Genomic DNA, 18,416 nt, shown 5'->3' on the forward strand with positions numbered 1-18,416 from the left:
GCTCTCCTTTTCCTGCTGGAGTGATTAGTTCAAGGAAGTATAATTTATTTGGGAACATCAGAATCCTTCTCATTGTGAGAATTCTTGAAGAAGCAACATTGTTCTCTTTGGAATCACTTACCTGGAAGGAAGCAAACTTGAAGAACAATATTATCTGTCTCACTCTATGATATACAAGAGTCCCTGAAACATAATGTGGAGAAATTCAAACTTAATTTTGGAAGGTATGAGTATTCTGTTGAACTGATAATAGAAAGAGCGACAGGAGAAAGGGGACATAAAGATTTACTGGCATGTATAGGAGAACCACACAAAGTATGAAACAAACAAACAAAATAAGAGACATGTGTTTTAGGTTAAAGACTGCCTTTACAGGTGACAGAGTAGTGGGATCTGTGGCCTTTTTAGTGAGGAAGTAAATGATTTTTAGGGGAGATGAATGGACCCCCAAAAAACAGACAATAGACCAGGATGAAATTCTCCATGAGCTCTAAGTGTGGTGTTTGATTTTTCAGTCTCTTGTTCTGTGATAAGAGTTCAATCTCTCTTGGTTAATGAAATTTCAGTAAGGAAATTGAAGGCAATTGTATTCCTCTTCAGCAGATCCCGGCTTTGCTAAGATAAGGGAACTTCAGAGAAAGACTTTCCCCAGGTGCTCTCCGTTTGAAGGCCAGAACTGTGCCTTTGGGGTCTCATTTTCTGAGCACCAACAATGGCTTTCTGCTGCCATTGTCTGAGCATATGTATCCAGCTGTGTCTGGGGCTACAATTGCCATGGAATTTTCTGTTACATGTATTGGAGGAGTACACAACCACAGATTCCCTTCTCTTTATCCAGTGCATGGTGTACATGGTCTTTCTTTCTTGGACTTAGGGGCAAGAGGTAAAATCGACAATACTGGTTCTAATTGATGATTGAGTTATTTGAGCTTGCAAAAGGAACAAAAAGGAAAAAGTCAGCGGTGTGTATCGTACTACCGTAGCCTTAATGTTCTCATTGCACTCAGATTATCAGTCTATTGTTTAATGGAGTTCAACCTTTTATCCAAACTGATGATTTTACATTCTCAGAACACAAGCACTAGCTTCACTGGAGATGATGATGATGATGATGGAAATAAGTACTAAAATTTCTAAAATGATATTAAATATAATAATAAATTTAATGATATTATATTGTCCTATCCTTATTCTTTAATCTATTTAATATCATAAATTATAATATTATACTATTAGCTTTCCCAACATCAATTAATTTTTAATACCACAGACTATTTTGTGGGCTATTTTCCTTGTTTTTTGTTTGTTTTCTTTGTTAGATAGGTTCTCACTTCTGCAGCATGGCCTCAAACTCATAATCCTTACTGAGCCTCTTCACTACTGCAATTACAGACATGTGCCACCACAACCAACATCATTTGCTTTTACTATTGTGTTAGTTAGACTCAACTTCCTAATACTTTCATTTGACTCTCCTCTCTATGTTCATATGTGGAATTCTCTGCATTTTTAAAATTTTGCATCATTTTTGTTATTTCTGGTATCAGGTTTTTCTCATACCAATATCGATAGCTTTAAGATATGAAACCTTTATGAATTATTTTTGTTTCTGTTTCCACTAAATTGTCATATTCTTGCTGCATGCAAAATAGTTCCCCTGTATATTACTGACAGAAGAGCCTTGTTTCAAGTCAAACAGCGTGTCAGCTTATTATACCGAAGTCGATCTATCTGTGTTAGCTCTAGTTTAATCATCACAGCAAAGAAACATCAGTAACTTGGCCAAAATAATGAGGACTAGTCAAACACAGTAGTATTTCGTGCCAAAAAAATTTAACAAAGAGAGGTTAAAATGTGCCACCTAAACAACAGCTTTAATGTTCAAGTTCTGGGAGCTTCCCTCTTCAATGTGACATTCATTCCATTTTCACAAGTCTCAAATATCACAAGACACAGCCATACATTAAACATTAAAATGTTAATTTTGTCTTTTAAGAAATGACAGGCTTCCCCAAGAAACATGAAGATGGCAAAGATAGACAAAGGTGTGAAATGTTTTCAAAGTTCTACAACCTCTACCTGTGCTCTGTTCTGAGCTTTTATAAATAAAGGGACTGACAAACAGTTAGACTGTAATGAATGCACATATATTGGGACTCATGTTTTGGAGATGAAGTCTTCATGTTTCTCTAGTCTATTATTAGCAATTGAAATATTTAGCATACTCTTGAAAACAAAAATATGAGACAAGTACTTAATATTCAAAACATCTTCCTACCATATGCCACTATGCATTTTCCTTTTCTATTAAGTGCTATTATGGTTTAAATATGAGCTATAACCCCACAGGCTCAATACTGCTGATTCTGTTTGGGAAGCATCTGGAAACTTCATGAGGTGTGGCCTAGTTACAGGAAGTAGGCCACTAGTTATAGGAACTTAAGGGTGTTCTGGTTCTCTCTCTCTCTCTCTCTCTCTCTCTCTCTCTCTCTCTCTCTCTCTCTCTCTCTCTCTCTCTCTCTCTCTCTCTCTCTCTCTCCCCTCCTCTCCCTCTCCCTCTCCTTCTCTCTTCCTCTCTCCTCTTTCTTCTCTTCCCCCCTGCCACACAACAGTGACTTGACAGAATTAAGAACTCCCTCCACCATACCCTAGATGTTCTGCCCAAATGTATGGGGTCAGTCAAGCAACCATTCATTAAACCCTATAAAACCATTAGATAAATAAACCTTTCTACCTGTAAGCTGCTCCCTTGGGTCTTTTGCTGACAAAAGTACTTTTCTGTTCACAAAACGTACCTTTTGCTGCACAAAGGTAATTTAATTCAAATATGCTTAGTTCATTTCTCCTTACAGAGTGCCTCATTGTTGTTCATATGCTTTAATAAACTTAACACTATGTTATTAATAAATAACACTTTATAGAAATATAGTTGACTTTTCTTTTTAAGTTATCAGACATATGCCATTGTAAAAATAATATTAACAAACCAAGTTAAATGGAAAGGCTAACAGGTGTCAAACAATTGTACAAAGTTTAAATAACATATTATTCCCTATATATCAATGTTTATTATTGGCTTTGCCAAGGAAGACCAAATATCTCATTTATCATTGTTGTATATATTTCTGCTAAATACTTGAATGTTTCTACATTTTCTTTCTTTCTTTCTTTTTTTTTTTTTTGGTTGGTCGTGGGGCCTGAACTCTGGCCCTGGGCGCTGTCCCTCAGCTCCTCAGCTCAAGGCTAGCACTCTACCACTTAAATGTCAGCCCCACTTCTGGCTTTTTTTTGCTTATGTGGTGCTGAGGAATCGAACCCAGGGCCTCATGCATACAAGGCAAGCACTCTACTACTGAGCCACCTTACCAGCCCCTACATTTTCCTCTTTGAGTTTTTTTTTTTAGCCTTCATCATGGATTTAAAGTTTTTGACAATTGTAATTACCAATTAGATGAATAAAAAGAGTTCAAGCTTAGTTTTCATAGTTTTCCTAAATGTCAGAAATTTTTTAAGGTATGCTAAGCTTTAAAAAGCACTGAGCTTGGATTTTTTTTTGTAAATTTCTTGTCAAGCTTATGTACAGAGGGGTACAGTTACATAGGTAAGGTAGTGAGTACATTTCTTGTCAAACATGGACATTTTAAATTATATTAACATGACAGAATTGAGGCAAATGGACATAGAAGACTTTTTCAGAGCTTTATAAACACTTCCCTCAATGTTTTTCTTTTGTAATGAAATTTATTTAGTAGACATTGAAATACCTGGATTTGTTCACATATGTACATAATAATTTTGAGGCATTGGACTAACTAGTTTTATTACTGTATTTTCCCACATTTTATATTTTTGCTTTTTATTATGAAAATGCTCTACAGAGGGGTTACAGTTACATGAGCAAGGTAATGAGTACATTTCTTATCAAGCATTGTGGCCTCCTCCTTTGTTTTTTTCCCCTACCATCCCTTCCCTCCCACCTCCTCAACTACACAACTCCACCTCCACCCCGCCTAAATTATAAAGTTCATTTTTCAACATAATGTCTTATACATCGCATTCTTACAATGGGTTTACCTGTATCCCTATTTAAACATTTTGTTTTTCCCTTCCCCTCCCCAAATTCTATCAACATCAAATACAGTGAAAACAGGGGTTATACCGTGGGGGAGCAACATACAAAGCAACAAAAAAAAATCACATGTACCTTATAAATATGTTAGAAAACAATAGCAAGAAAGAAAAAACCATTTGGGTCTTCATCTTGGGGTTCATTTCACTTAACATCATCTTATCTGACCTTTTCTGCTTGTCACAGACATATATGAGTTATTGCAAATAAGGGAAACCATGGGACCTATGTTTCTTTGGGCTTGGCTTAGTTCACTTAATATAATTTTTTCCAAGTCTTTCCATTTCCTAACAAATGGAACAATGTCATTCTTTCTGATTGAGGCATAGAATTCCATTATATATATTATATATATTATATATATATATATTTATATATATATATATAATATATATATATATATATATATATATATATATATATACCACATTTTCTTGATCCATTCATCTATTGAGGGGCATCTGGGTTGGTTCCATATCTTAGCTATGGTAAATAATGCTACAATAAACATAGTTGTGCTGGTAGCTTTAGTATGGTCTTGTTTGTGATCATTTAGGTAAATGCTCATAAATGGGATTCCTGGGTCATAAAGGAGCTCTCTGTGGAATCTTTTGAGGAACCTCCATACTACTTTCCAAAGTGGTTGGACAAGTTTACACTCCCACCAACAATGCAATAGGGTTTTCTTTTGGCCGCATCCCCTCTAGCATCTGTTGTTACTAGATTTCTTGATTATAGCCATTCTAGCTGGGGTGAGGTGGAATCTCAGCATTGTCTTGATTTGCATTTCTTTTATGGCTAGAGAGGTTGAGCATTTCTTCATGTGTTTAGTGGCCATTCTTATTTCTTCTTCAGAGAAGTCTCTTTAAGTCTTTAGCCCATTTGTTAATTGGGCAGTTGTTTGATTGAGGGTTTGTTGTTGGGGATTTAACTTTTTGAGTTCCTGGTACATTTTAGACATGAGACCCTCATTGTATGTCTAGTGAAGAACTTTTCCCAGTCCGTGGGCTTTCCTTTGATCTTGCTAGCTATGTTGTTTGCCTTGCAGAAGCTCCACAGAAGCTCCCAATTGTCCAACCTTCCTTTGATTTGTTGTGCTTTTGAGTCTCTATTAAGAAAATTTGGGCCTGTGCCAAGAAGCCCAAGAGTTTCTCCTATTCCTTCCTGTACTGTTTTCATGGAGTCAGCACCATTTACTGAAGAGGCTGTCTTTCTTTAATTCTATTTTTTTAGCTCCCTTATCAAAGATTAGGTGGCTATTTTTTTAGCTCCCTTATTGAAGATTAGATGGCTATAAGTCTGTGGGTTCATTTCTAGGTTTTCAATTCTATTCCATTGGTCCTGAGGTCTGTTCTTGTGCCAGTACCAAGCTGTTTTGATTACTATGGCTTTGTAGTAGAGATTCAAATTTGGTATGGATATTCCTCCAGCACTGTTCTTTCTGTTATGGATCATTTTAGCTATTTGGGGTTTTTATTGTTCCATATGAATTTTTGGATTGTCTCTTCTATTTCCTTGAAGAATGAGGTTAATATTGATAGGTATCACATTGAATTTGTAGAATGGCTTGTTTCCCATATTTCAAAATGTTAACTCTCTATAGTAAATGCTACCTACCCAGGAGTGTTGTCTTATGTAAATGACTGTTGTGGCTGAGTTATGATTAAGGATTTTTCTCTTGGAAGCTCATGATAAGCTAAGTACCTATTTATTTTTTTAATTCGTTGCTCAACCAGGTAAGCTTTGAATGTGACAACTCTTCTTATTTGAAATCTCCTTTGTTGAACCCCAAAAAGTGTTTATCATTTTAGAATGTTTCTACCTGAGAGCATAAGTATGAATAACAAATATCTTTCCTTCCCTCATCAAAAAGCCCTTAACAACACACCATAGATTAATAAGAGAAAAGCGTACACATGTGTTTGATATAATTTTATAGGGCACACAAACTTTCAGAAATAAACACTCCAAGAAACAGAGGGGGCTATATGATTAGGGATAGTTACAAAGAAGTAAGTTTGGGAACAAAAGGACGAGATTTATTAAACTGGGTTTATTAAACGTGGCAAACTCAATTTAGCATCTTATCGTGTTGAGGACCTCTGATAGACTGAAATTCTCCTATCTTACTCTAGAAAAAGATCAGAGAATTCTTTATGGCTTGTTCTGAGGGAAAACTGGGAGACAGGTCAGAAAGAGCTTCTTGTTTCTGCTGTTTTTTCAACAAAAAAAATGGGGAGGTGGGGTAACACTCTCTAAACCCCACTAAGAGGAAATAACTGTTACAAGAAAATAAAATTATTCAAATAGAAGCACATGCCAAATAAAATGAATATTTCTGTATATGAATTTGTTTCCAGCTATGCAGATTGCTTACTAGGGAAGGAGGTAGTTTCAGTTGATTTCTTGAATGACCACTGAATTTCAGGACAGGCACTGATGATTTAAAAAAATCATGGGTTAAGGAATAATTGATTGCTTGCTGAAAGAAATGAAAGAAAAATGTTTTGCTAAGGGAGGTAGAGAATGGAAGAGATGCAGAGATCCAAAATGGACATTCCTATTCAGTTGATCATTTACTCTCTCCCTCAAACAGAAATACACTATGTGAGATTGTAAAATCAAGAGAACCAAAGTATCCATTCTTACAATTACACTTATTACCCACAGGATATGCCTCTGCCAGGAAGGAAGGATTGAGTTAGTTTGTTTGTAATTTATTCAATGGTCGAAGAGGGAAAATCCACTAAGTAGCAGAAAGGAATAGGACCAGCTTTCAGAAGTTAAAATGCTGGCTCAAGTATTTAAAATTTTATTCCTCTGTGGATTTGGAAAATGGCATTCTGTAGAAAATACTCTCGTTCACCAAAGCCAAACACTGAGAACTCAACTTATGAATACGTGTTTGTTTTCTGAGTTCCTGGATAAATATAATGAAAGAGAAACAGAAATTGCTATGTTTATTTCTTCCTCTAAGCCACAATATCCAGATTCAGTAGAGGCTCAATAAATGCTTGTTGAATTAATGAATAGGTGCATTAAACCCCAGTCTATGTATGAGCTGTATCATTTCCTTGCTTCCATTAAGAAAAGAAAGAGGAAAAGTACTAAGAAAAAAAAGTTGATGTAAATTGAAAATGAATTTTTAAAAACTCCGTCTTAGCTAGCAAGCTGAATTTCCAGATGGACAAAACTATGTAGTAAAATCAACCGGTGGAAATAGGTTTAGTAATGCAACTGTAGATAGCATAATTGTGTGAATAGCGCCATTATGATCCATTTCCTTCTTTCCTTACTCACATTTAGGCAAACATCAAATAGCATTCTAGCATGCACAAGATAATGGAAGAATGGGGTGGCCAAAGAATATGGCATTCGTTACTGAATTTGAACAGTATGCTAAAACCTCATATGCCTTAATAAGTCCCAGAGCTGAGCATGTCTTAATAGTGGACATGAAATAGTAGTTGTATGGTCAGAGACAAGATATTATGCATCTTTAAATAATGGATATGTAAAGAAATAACAGGGTATTGTAGGGAGAAGCTTGATTCAGTTATGTATTCTTCATACTAATGACTTACTTTTTAAGAAAGCCACACAATACATTTGGAAGATGAAGTGAAATTCATTAGCTCAGTGTCACAGTATGCAGAGATTCTAAAACACTGTAAGCCCAATGTTACCTGAGCAGGGGCCAGGAAATCTGTTTTCTAGACACAGACCTAGATGATAACTGTAATTCATGTCATTTTATGACATTTCATGGAACATTTGGTCATTATGACGTTTATGGCGCAATGAAATAGCCCATAAAACGCTGTGAATTGTTGGGAACAAAAGACATTCGTACTTGTGATGGGCATTTTCATTTCAATCAAGATGGTAGCAGGTTAAATCAAAACTTGAAGTTGCATGGGAAAGTTTTTTAAGTTTCTTCTCACTCTGTCATTTGGTCTTTCAATTAAATCAGCTAGAGGGATAAAGATAAAAATTTTCCTATTTTATATTTCAGTATTTCTAGAGAATTAAAATTGATGACTAAATACATAATTTCCAGATCATTTCCATAACCTGTATCTGGATAAAATGGGAGACAAGAAATATTTCCAATATAAGAGATGTTCATTGTCTTTTTATATAAGTTTATCTGATTTGAGGAGGGGAAGGGAAGTACAGAAACAGTGGGACAAAGGGTGAACCAATTCAGCAGTGAAACCCACTAGACACGAGGTTGGAAATGAATTATACAACTTGGAGAGAAGTCTGGAGGGGAGAAACTGGGAGAGAATGAGGGAGGAGGTGACATTGTTCCAAAGGAAATGTACTCATTACCTAAATTAAGTACCTGTAATCCCTCCGTACCTGACCTTGACAAGATTTTATAAAATTTATTTTATACAAATTATTGATGTTCATTTATCCTAGCTGATAATATAATTTCTGAAAACATTTTTGCAGCTGCTTTCAGACTTTTGAATGTTAGAATTGACCTTGTTAAACTATGAATGTGAATACTAAAGCATTTTTCCAGAAAGTGGATTTCAAAAGCATAGTCATTCATTTAAGAAGAGAAAGACAAATACACTCCAGCAAGCATTTTACTAACAAAACATATCTATCATTTTTGATACATTGGATATATTTAGATACAATTCAGTATATTACTATCAATCTGTTCTAAAAATAGAAACAGTACAGTGCTGAGACGAATGGTAAAAAGCTTCAGTTTCAATAACAATAAGTAAATAAGAATATTGCTATTATTACCCAGAAGATAAATTTACTGTGAGTTTGGAATGTTATCAGTAGGAAGTTCCCTCAAACAACCTGCCAATCACAGCAAAAGTATGTATCACCACTTAGGTGAAAGATAAATACAGTTATTTTGAAGTATTTTTTTAAGTATAGAAATATCCTTTTAAAATGTTTCTCAAAATTTTTTAGAAAACATATTGCTGTATAAATAATTTTAGGAACATGATGACAATATCAGTTGAAAGTTCCAACAAGTTTCTTTCTTCTGAATCTCCATATTACTATTTTTATTAAAATGTGATTTGGTTATGATTTTCTTTCCTTTGTAATTATCCATAAAGTTTAAGGACACTGGTAGGTTTATAGTCCTTGCAGTAAACATTTATTTTATTGTTGGTGGTTCAGCCAAATGGCCCAACGTTCTTAGGGAATTAAGCTCAAGTCATCATCGGGCCAAAAGCTCAAATGAAAGACCATCAGAATTCATATGGCATTTTGTCATGGTGACACATTCTCTGAGGACCCAAGTATTGCACTCTAAATTATAACCCCTAAATCTGCCAGGGTTAAAGGAGGTAGCTGGAGGGCAGGGGGGGCAGGGAACTGATTTCCAAAGCCTAGACTTCTGGTCATCCCCATAGCTATGATTTTTAAAATATCATCAGTTTGTCATTGCCCAACGAAGGCAGTCAATTCATAACTCCATTATTCCCTGTGCTTTCTGCCCATGCAGCTCAGTCAGGATTTCCAAGAGGATTGAAAGAGGGCAGAAAAGAATGATATAAGGAGGATGACCCTGAGAATAAGGTGATTTAAAATATTTTTGGTGTACACAAGTCAACTGTCAGACTGCAAAGAAGAAAAGCATTATCTGGGTCAAGCTTCATGAATTAAATTAAGACAACTTCATTAGTTATTTTAGACTATGGCATCCTAATAGATTCAATAGGCATTCTTAGCATTTTTATACCTAATTTCTGTTCTTGATAGTCTCTGGGTAATTTCCTCCAGATCCTATTATATAGCATAATTTCTATTTTTATTCCAGGCAAATACTGTGTTAAACAGTGACTTTCAAATCATTAATATGAGACTATCATTCTGGGTACTGATGGCTTACATCTGTTATCCTACTCAGGAAGCTGAGATCTGAGATCGCAGTTCAAAGCCAGCCCCAGCAGTAAAGTCCATGAGATGCTTATCTCCAATTAACCTCCAGAAAACTGGAAATGGAGTCTTGCTAACCAATCATCTTTGCCTATTCAGATTTATTTGTCTTATTGCTATTACTATATTACTATAATAAGTTGCCCCTTTCCCTATCATTATTGGTAGCATTTTATACATTGTTAGGGAATATCATCAACTGATTCTCCCTTGAATGATTTTCAGAGTGACCATTGCCTTAACGGATAAATTTTTAATTTTTTAAAAAGATATCCCTCAAATTTTCTCATAGATTTATCCATAGGATTGTTGTTGGGTTGTTGTTTTTTAATTGGATTCACATATGATATCAGGAAAGCAGGAAGTGTTATATTTAAACACAATTTTTTGAAGATGATATCTAGATTTTTTGACTATTCAAGTATATCCCCATCATCTCCAAAATTTAAGATCCAGATGTGATTCTTTAATTCTTGTCAACTTGATTCATAAAATTACTCAGAGTATTTCTCAAATTGTTTCACATTTCACAAATGGCTTCCTCTTCTTTAATGTTGTTGCTGACATACAAAGAAATAAATCCATAAGGATACACAATGACCCACTGTAAGAATGAGATGTACAAGACACTATGTTGAAAACAAACTTTACAGCTTGGGGGTGGAGGAGGGAAGAGTTGGGGACCTGGGGAGGAAAGGGATGGTAGGGGAAAAACAAAGGAGGGGACAACAATGCTCAAAAGGAAATGGACTCATTAACTTGCTCATGTAACTGTAACCCCTCTGTATACTATCTTTATGATACAAATATATAAAAATACAATACAATCCATAAAATACTTAACAACTATATAATCATAAGCCCACAATGCATGTATCATTTCAACTCTTGCCTCTACCCTAACAAATTTAATGACTCAGTCATTATTCTATTTCACATATTCTTTGTGATACACTTTTCCTAATATATTTCCAAAAGCTGCCCTAATTCCTAGCATGTGTGCCTTCTTGTGCTTCACACTCCCTTTCAGGGTGAACTGAACCTAGGTATTTGCTTCTAGTGAGTACAATACAACAAAATAATGGAGTGTCATGTCCACAATTAATTATAAAGAGTTGTGCCCAGCATCTTTCTAATCCTTTTTGCTCTTATTCACTCATTCTGATGAGGAAAGTTTGACAATGTTTGGAAATGCTCAGTGGAGAGGTTCAGGATGGCCAACCAATTCCACAAATTCAACAACTCAGGACATACTGGACCTTGTCAACAACTATGTGAGAAACCTTTGAGACTAGTACAATTACAGCTGACCCTTGACTGTAGTTGAGTTAGATGGCGCAGAAAAGATGTTTCCACAATCCTGACACATAAGAACTTGAAATAATCATGTTGTGGTTATAAGCCCACTAAGTTTCAAGACAATAAGTCGTTTATCTATATAGATTATATCTATAATATATGACATATATTTATATACACATACATTATATATATGTGTGTATATACATATATTTAGATATATATGTTTATATACACACATAAAATATTTACTTGTCAAGCGGAATGTGCATGAGAAAGAATGAGAATTGAACCAAACTAAATTGAGTTAAATTCTATTCCTGTCACATTGTTCACAATGGATTTAGGCAAATTACATTATCAATATCCTTACTGATTAAATGTGATGCCCATTTGCATGACTGTTGTAAGAATTAAACCTCACAAATAATGGATGTTTGATATTGCTGTTTGTGTATTATTTACTAACTGCAGTGGCTTGTCTCATTGAGTATTGATCTTAAAAAGAAAAACTGTCTTATATATCTTTCTGTCTCTGACATGTGATATGTGTTAATAAATGTTGAGTTTAAGTAATGGAAAGTAATTACAATGATTCGTTTTATAAACAAATACTTAAATATATTCAGTGCTTGGAATTCTTGGTTTTTAGTAGGCTTGAGAGAAACAGATTACAGACTATTTCTCTTTAGAAATGTGAAAAGCTTTTCTTTTGCAATACAACTATTAATTTTTAAACAAAATGGGTTATATGTTGTCTTTAATGTCAAATATGTGGGTTATATCTTACTTCATGTAATTCCAGGAAGCAGACAACACAAACCCCTCAAAGTCTTCCTAAGCAAGCAAGGAAAGAGAGCAAAGGCAAAGTATTACATATCATTGTTGAAATGAAACCCTGATTGTCTTCTTAATCCCTTCTTCCCTTAGAGTTCATGGTGTTTTCAAATAGATTTTAATGCACACTATAACTGTCAAAAAAAAATAATTGTTTCCCAGCTGAAGACATTTTTCACATAAAAGCTTCGAATTTTTGAGCACTTACCTCCTTTCCATCTCTGACCTCTTCACAATTTTAAAGGGAGAAGCTCCAATTCTTATCCCTTACTTGAATTTATTTGTACATAACAAAATGTCCCCCTGTTGATTTGCTTTGTCACAATTAACCCCCTAGGCTTTATATGTTCTGCACGTAAGTGAGCTAATCATGTTCACTGACATCTTCTGCAGACTGAGTAGCAAATCACTCCAGCAGCTGTCCTCCATGGATAGTTATTCCCTCCATAGTAGAACAGGATTAGCATTATATTCCTCCCTTCCTGAAACCAAGTCTCTCATGTTCCCTATGCTGTCCCCTTTAACTATTGTTTTGTTTGAATCTTCCCCTTTACAGTAATACATTTCAAAACAATTTTCCTAAGTTTCCTCCAACCAGTCTCTTTTCTCTAATTCTTTCCCATAAACATTTCAATTAGGATTTTACTCTATAGTTCCAAAGAAACTACACATTCCCAAATACCAATAATCTCCAGTGCTGTTCATCCCATACTGCTACACTACAATTCATTTAATTTGAGACATCACAATCAATTAAAGACTTGACATGGCAGGTCCTTCCTGCTTTGTTGAGGTAATTTACTCATTTGGCTTTATGGATGTAACTGTCTCCTATATTTTCCCACATCACCAGCTGAACCATTTAATTCATTTTTTGCTACCCTCTCTTCTTAACATCTTAATATCTTAACTTCTTAACCCTCTCTTCTTAACTTCTTAAGATCTTAAACTAGAAACTTCCCAGGATTGAATGCTTAGATTTCATTATATATTTATTTTTCTTCTCTGAACAATAGGAATATAAGGTAGTACAAAGAATTTTAGTAGCTACATTAAGAAATAAAAATCATCAGGGCTGGGAAGATGGCTCAGTGGTGGAGCGCTTGCCTTGCATGCATGAGGCCTTGGGTTCGATTCCTCAGCACCACGTAAGCAAAAAGAAAAAAGCCAGAAGTGGCGCTGTGGCTCAAATGGTAGAGTGCTAGCCTTGATCTGAAGAGCTGAGGGACAGCGCCAAGGCCTAGAGTTTAGGCCCCACGACCGGACCCAAAAAAAGAGAAAAAAAAAAAAAGGAATAAAAAATCATTAAAAGACCCATTGCAACAATGAGATGTACAAGATGTTATGTCGAAAATGAACTGTACGGGCTGGGAAGGTGGCTCAGTGGTAGAGCGCTTGCCTTGCATGCTCCAGGCCCTGGGTTCGATTCCTCAGCACCACATAAACAAAAAGAAAAAAGCTGGAAGTGGCGCTGTGGCTCAAGTGGTAGAGCGCTAGCCTTGAGCTGAAGAGCTGAGGGACAGCGCCCAGGCCCCACGACCGGACCCCCCCCCCAAAAAAAAGAAAGAAAATAAACTGTACAACTTTGGCGCAGGGGTGGGGTGGGGAGGGAGATGGGAAGGGATGGGAAGGGGAAACAAAGGAGGAGGCAACAATGCTTGATAAGAAATGCACTCATTATCTTGCCCGTGTAATTGTAACCTCTATGGTATTTTCAACACACACAAAAAAGTAATTGGAGTAACGTATTCCATTCTATCTGTTAGTATCTATTTATCATTTCAACATTTAACAACATGCACATTTAGTAATATACTAAAATGTTATGGTATATAATCTGGTATGTATTTCATATGTAACAGCACATCTCAATTAGAAGAATCTTTTTTAAGTGCGCGATAGAAACTTGAGGTTTAGGTTAACATATTTGACGCTATAGTTTTATATCGTGACTCCCGTAAGGCTCTCTTCCTGTTTTATGCTGTTAAATCTATATGATAATGACTTCCAAACTTAAAAAGTCAGGTTTTTCACAGAAGTTTATACTTTCAGACACAGCGAACTACCTGATATTTGCATTCCAGTGCCTACTTCATCCACACTACCGCCTCATGTTCTCTACTCATAGTAAAAAAAACACCCAAACCAACTCTGTGGAACCTATCTTCAAGTTTTCTCCATCTCAGCTTATAGCAAATGTCAAGATTCTAATTATTCAGAACCTATTGCTATTACATCATACATGCATATAATTGACATTTATAATTGTGAAGGGGTAATTATTTTATTCTAAAGATAAAAGACCTCACCTAACCACTCCTTCTACTCAGAGTATCAAGTCTTAAGACAAATATAACAAACATACCCTTCACTGGTATCCAGATTTCTATATAAAGTACCTTCTCCCATAAAAGCTAGTTGTACATAATACCTCATGCTACATTTCTTGATGCCTGAAATATAAATGAATTTGAATTTTATCCAGAGATATGTCTCTTTTTCTGTTTACCTTGCTTACCTTGTCACAGGTGCTTTTTTTGTTGTCCTAATAACAGGTCCTAAACAAAATTGCTTTATACTCAAATTATACTGAGATACTATGAAAATGTATGGTGCTAATATAATCATACAGGAAAAGGACAACATATCATCTTAAGGGGAAAAAGTGGTATTATCAGTACCCTGTGGTTTTCTGTTCTCCCTTTGGGTCCCTAAAATGTCTAAATAAACAAAGATGTTGTGGATGTTTTACAAGATATATGAGATTGAGAAATGTAGTTAAGTGACAAGAGCACAGATCCTAATGACTACATATCTGAATTCAAATTATGATTCTGGTCCTCACAAAATATGTGACTCCAGACAAGTTTCTTAAGCTCCCAATGTCTTCTACATAGCATTGCTGTGAAAATCAATATAACCAAAGCATCTGGAACCATGCCTAGAATAAGTGTACAGTAATACATGTTCAGTATCAACATTATTACTATTATATAATTATATATTATTTTTAATCTATGGTTTAGTATAACTTTTTCCATTTGATAATTTTCCCACAAACTTTGAATTATATACCTACAATGTGTTGGAAATTATAGAGGATTTTCTGGGGAACTAGTTAGTGAGTCAATATAATGTAGGATATAAAAGGAAACTTTTATACAAATATTGTCAAGCTTGTCTCTTATCAAGAAAGTCTTTTAGTGCATCCCTGACTGAACATTTTCATGTACTGGAGCATGAAAAATAAATTTGAATTTTCTATTGCACATCTTAAAATGTCTTTCATTTATTCATCCTTGCAATGTTTTTCTTTAAAGAGTGTTTCTTGGGAGTTTTCAATGCTGCATTATAAAGAAGATGACCATTAAAATGACTTCTTCCTTCAAAGAATAAGCAGTCCATGAAGACAAAGTCAAATAAACAAATAATCCTAAGGAAAAAGTAGGAAAGACTGTGTTTGAAACAAGGAGAGGATGCTAAGAAAATCGATACAGATTCAGGCATTGTAGCTAGTATCCATCATGAAGGTTTTAGGAGAGGCTACTGGAGATATAGAAAGTAGACTGACCCTTGAAGGGTGAATAATGAGTAGCCATAAATGAGAAGATAGAAAGAGGAAGAGAGTTTTGTGTTAGAAATCCAGAATTGTACTTGAGATGGTGGAAGTCAATATGAAATATATGACTTGCTGAAAAGCAACTTTTCAGACAGGTGTTGCTTAGCAGTTTCAAATCAGTAACAAACTGTTGCAGTGTAAGTCCTATATAGGACCATGAACAGACTTGGATTTTTATAGGCAGTTATTCAAATATTTTCCCTTATTGTTCTCTTAATACAAATCTATCAGAAAAAAAAAAGCAAGAGGGAGCAAGTTCTTATTAACTGGAATTGCCCGTACAAATCCTAACGTCAAAAAAGAACACATGACCCTCAAATAGTTCATTCAAACATTATTACAAGGGACAAAGGTAGAAAGAGACAAGAAACAGGTTTGGGAAAGTTCAAAAAGAGCAACTTAAAGGATTTTTCTGGAACTATCAGGAAGAATTTGAGCTCCATTCTAAACATAAAGACATAGAAATAAGCCAGGTGCTGGTGGCTTATGCCTGTAATCCTAGCTATGCAGGAGGGTGAGATCTGAGGATCACAATTCAAAGCCAGCCCAGGCAGGAAAGTCTGTGAGATTCTTTATTATTATTAATAAGTTTTTTTTATTGTGAAAATACCGTACAGAGGGGTTACAATTACATGGGCAAGGTAATGAGTACATTTCTTATCAAGCATTGTTGCCTCTTCCTGTGTTTCCCCTTCCCATCCCTTCCCATCTGTCCCCCGCCCCCCTTCCCCTGCCAAACCTCCCCTCCATCCCCCACCTCCCTCGCCAAAGTTGTAAAGTTCATTTTTCGACATAACGTCTTGTACATCTCATTGTTGCAATGGATCCACCTTATCCCTATTTAGACATAATGTCTTGTACATCTCATTGTTGCAATGGATCCACCTTATCCCTATTTAAATGATTTGTTTTTTCCCTTTCCCTCCACAAATTATACCAACATCAAATACAGTGAAAACAGGGGTTATACCGTGGGGGAGGGACATACAAAGCAACAAAGAAATCATCTTATAAATATGTTAGAAACAATCGCAAGAAGGCAAAACAAATTGAGTACTTCTCTTGGGGTTCATCTCCAATAAACCACCAGAAAACTGGAAGTGGTGCTGTGGCTCAAGTGGGAGAGAGCTAGCCTTGAGCTGAAGAGCTGAGGGCCAGCGCCAAGGCCCAGAGTTCAAGCCCTATGACCCTCCCCCAAAAAAAGATAGATATAAATTATACTTCTGGTTCAAAAAGGATATATTTGACCAACATGTGATAGCAAACCTATCAAGGAAGAGTAGGAAAACAGGAGACCAGCAGCCGCTTGACAGAGAAATCTGAGAGCTAGTGAAGAAGCTCTGAGCACTGAATAACCCATGCTGACTTCCGCCCAATTATGCAAACTCAAAAGCTTAAATTCATTCTGACACCTTTTCTCATACCTCCCACACCAAATGTAAATCTTTATCAAATCTTGTCACTTTTACTTCCTAAGTCTTCATTAATTCTGTCTGTTTTGCTTCATTCCTCAGTGATATCACTCTTCTCCAAGTTACCATTATTTCTTCTATGGACAACTGGCACAGATGTTTAAGTGGCCTCTGTTGGCCCCATTATCACCAGCTTTTCTCACTACATACAGATTAGTCATTCTGAGAAATAAATGTAATTTTGTCGCATGCATGCTTAAAATGTGTCAACAGCTCTCCATCTCAAAGAATGAAAATACAATTTATGGAACAATATCCATGAGGTCCTGTTCAATCTGACACCATTATATCTCCAAGCCTATCTCATACCACACTATTGGCTTATCGGCCCTGTCCCAATAACATTTCTTCTTGTCGCCACCCTATGCAAATACTTCCCCTTCTTTCCTTTTTACCTGGGAAGCCCTTATTTCACCTCTCATTTAACTGTCACTTTATTTAGAGTAAATTAAAGTATATTATTTTAGTGGCAAATCTCTCTCATTCATAACATCACACTTACAAAACGTGTAAGGTTATAGGATTAATGCTTATAAGTTTTGTCCAACACCAGAATGGGAGCTCCATTAACTGGAATCATACTTCTTCTTGGGCCTATAGTTGATCAGCATCAACCACAGTGTCTGAGATACGGTAGGTGTTCTGTAAGTATTTTTCAAATAACAAGTAACAAAGGTTGGTGTTTGAAAAAGGAAAGAAGGATAAACATAATTTTGAGTCTTTGTAGGGCATGAGAATAGACATTAATGGACTTTGGCTGTGAAGAGATAGTTTGTTGATGGAGATAAGGAAATAATCTACCAATATCTTGTTTGTGATATACCTTTAAGAAAATGTATCTCAGAGATTTTTTTTAATTGTGAAAATACTGTACAGAGGGGTTACAATTACATGGGCAAGATAATGAGTACATTTCTTATCAAGCATTGCAGCCTCTTCCTTTGTTTCCTTTTACCATCCCTTCCCATCTCCCACCCCTCCACCCGCCCCCCAGGCCAAGGTTGTAAAGTTCATTTTTCAATATAAGACTTGTACATCTCATTGTTGCATTGGATCCACCTGTATCCCTATTTAAACAATTTGTTTCCCTTCCCCTCCACACATTATACCAACATCAAATACAGTGAAAGCGGGG

This window comes from Dipodomys merriami, unplaced genomic scaffold, assembly GCF_024711535.1.
Source record: "Dipodomys merriami isolate MVZ:Mamm:240054 unplaced genomic scaffold, mDipMer1.0.p SCAF_15, whole genome shotgun sequence".
In the NCBI taxonomy this organism is placed as follows: Eukaryota; Metazoa; Chordata; class Mammalia; order Rodentia; family Heteromyidae; genus Dipodomys; species Dipodomys merriami.